The sequence below is a fragment of the Bidens hawaiensis genome, unplaced genomic scaffold (assembly GCF_021521415.1).
Source record: "Bidens hawaiensis isolate Kalapana, Puna unplaced genomic scaffold, B.hawaiensis_p1.1 tig00041618_1, whole genome shotgun sequence".
Taxonomy (NCBI): domain Eukaryota; kingdom Viridiplantae; phylum Streptophyta; class Magnoliopsida; order Asterales; family Asteraceae; genus Bidens; species Bidens hawaiensis.
In genome coordinates this window covers 2,688-5,374 of record NW_027497351.1, presented here as the reverse complement: position 1 = coordinate 5,374, position 2,687 = coordinate 2,688, and positions in this window count along the sequence as shown.

The window sequence follows — 2,687 nt, the reverse complement described above, 5'->3', positions numbered from 1 at the left end:
ATTAGCAACTCTATTAATGGCCATTAGTGAGATATATTGTCGATGTTGTTGCAATAAATAATATACATTCATTAGAAACATGTTTATATCAAATGAAATGAATAAAGTTTTGATAAACAAATTACCTTCTTGGAGACAACATTTCTAGCAATTGTGATGCAATTGTCAGCAATCAAATGGCCAAAATACAAGTAAAGAGTTCTCTCCAATAGAGGCGGGGAATATTATTTCAAAGTCAAAAACCAAAAAACTGGTTCTCCAAAATCTCGTACATGCCAATAAAAGAAACAAAGCCTCCAAAATAAGAAAATGAAACAAACTAGAATCTTTCAAAAAAATAACAAAATAAAACACCATTTAAATTAAAATTAACTCCAAAATCATCGGACCCTTTAATTCCTTTCCTTCCCTATGCAACTCTTCCGCGCCTCTGGTAGGTCTGGATAATGGGCTTCGAGTCGGGCTCCATGCTCGGGTTCGGGTTGGCTTCAGTGGATGCTCCTGCATCATCCTCCCCATCTCCCCATCTGAAAGAGCTCCTCCACCTAAATTATCATCCTCATCATCCGTTCCTTCATACAATACCAAATCAGCCACGTTAAATGTTGCCGAAACGTTGTAGTGGCCCGGTAGATCAACTTTGTACGCGTTCTCATTTATCTTCTTAACAATCTTGAAGGGCCCATCTGGCCGGGGACGTAGCTTGCCACAACGACCTCCCGAAAAACGTTGCTTCCGCAAATGAATCCAAACTAGATCTCCTTCTTTAAAAAACAACCGTCTTCCGCCTTTGATTTGCCTTGTTTGCATACTTTTGGTTGGCTTGACTGATGCGATTTTGGACATCGACATGCAACTTCTGGATATCCACAGTTTGTTGAGAGCTTTCTTCATTAATAGGCGTAGTAACTGGAATTGGCTCAAGGTCCAAGGGAGTGATACGGTTTAAGCCATAAACAACCTCAAAAGGTGTCTTTCCTGTTGTTCTATTAACCGACCTGTTATACGCAAATTCAGCATGGGCAAGCGTTAAATCCCATTGTTTGGGGCGATCCCCCACCAAACTTCGTAGTAAGTTGCCAAGGCTTCTGTTGACAACCTCGGTTTGACCATCCGTCTGCGGGTGGTGAGAGATGCTAAAATGGAGTTTAGACCCGAGACAGGCCATAAAGTGCGCCAGAAATGTCCCACAAACTTCACATCACGGTCTGAGGTGATCAATTTAGGTACCACCGTGTAAACGGACAATTTCCGAAAGGAATAACCGAGCGACCTTACTAGCGTCATACGTACGAGTGCAAGCAATAAAGTGCGCCATTTTGAGAAACGATCCACATCGACCATCACAGAATCTTTTCCTCGCTGTGTTTTTAGCAATCCCAAGACGAAGTCTAAGCTTACGTCTTCCCATGGTGCGGACGGGGCAGGGAGCGGTGTGTACATGCCAGCATTGCTGCCGTGCATTTTCGCTATGTGGCATATACGACATCGTTCAACTATCCGGGCCACGTCTTTTCCCATTCGAGGCCAATAGTAATTTTCCCTGACGATATGCAATGTCTTATCTCGACCAAAATGCCCAGCTAGACCTCCCCCATGGCTTTCTAAAATAATAGAATCGCGTACTGAACAAGTGGGAATACACAACCTGTTTTCCCGGAATAAGAAGCCATCTAAGAGTAAAAATTGTTGAAAAGGACCCGCTGCACACGCAACCCAAATGTTTCGGAAATATGGGTCATCTTTATAATGTTCCCAAAAAGTGTTGAAGCCCTGTACTTGTACCTTCATGGTAGTGAGTAATGAATGCCGACGACTTAATGCATCTGCCACCCGGTTTTGCGACCCCACCTTATGTTTAATGACTAAGGAAAACATTTGAAGAAATTCCACCCACTTGGCATGTCGTGGGTTCAACTTGTGTGTGCCATTAATATATTTTAAGGCCTCATGGTCAGAAAAGAGAACAAATTCATTTGCCAACAGGTAGTGTCGCCACGTATCTAGAGCTCGAACAATAGCATAGAATTCTTTGTCATAAGTAGAATATTTTCGTCTCGCGTCATTAAGTTTTTCACTAAAAATCGCGATAGGCCGATGGTTTTGGCTCAACACCCCACCGATCCCAACACCCGAGGCATCACACTCAACCTGAAAAACGGCATTAAAGTCGGGTAAAGCTAAAACGGGTGATTGTGTTGCCTTTGTCTTCAAGTCTTGAAAAGCCCGTGAAGCCTCAACAGTCCATGAGAACCAACCCCCTTTGAGGCATTCGGTAATGGGGGCGATAATAGAGCTGAAGTTTCTAATAAATCGCCGGTAGAATGACGCTAAACCGTGGAAGCTCCTGATGTCGTGTATGGTTTTCGGTTCAGGCCATTGTAAAATAGCGTCGATTTTGGCGGTATCCATCCTTAACCCTTCACTAGATATAATGTAGCCCAAGAAAGTGACTTCTTGAACCATAATTTGTCTCTTTCAAAGCCTTAATAACTGTCCAAATTTAGATTTTAGCTTAATCGTCGTCATAATCTTCAATTTTAACACTTTGACTTTTACCCCAAAGGTCTTGCTGACGAAGTATTCATGTTCTAAGTTGACTTGACTGCTCAGTAAATGTATGCGGTAGATTAAACGAGGCCTAGCCTGAACTTCACCTATCAAGCTCGAAATATCGAAGTCAAATG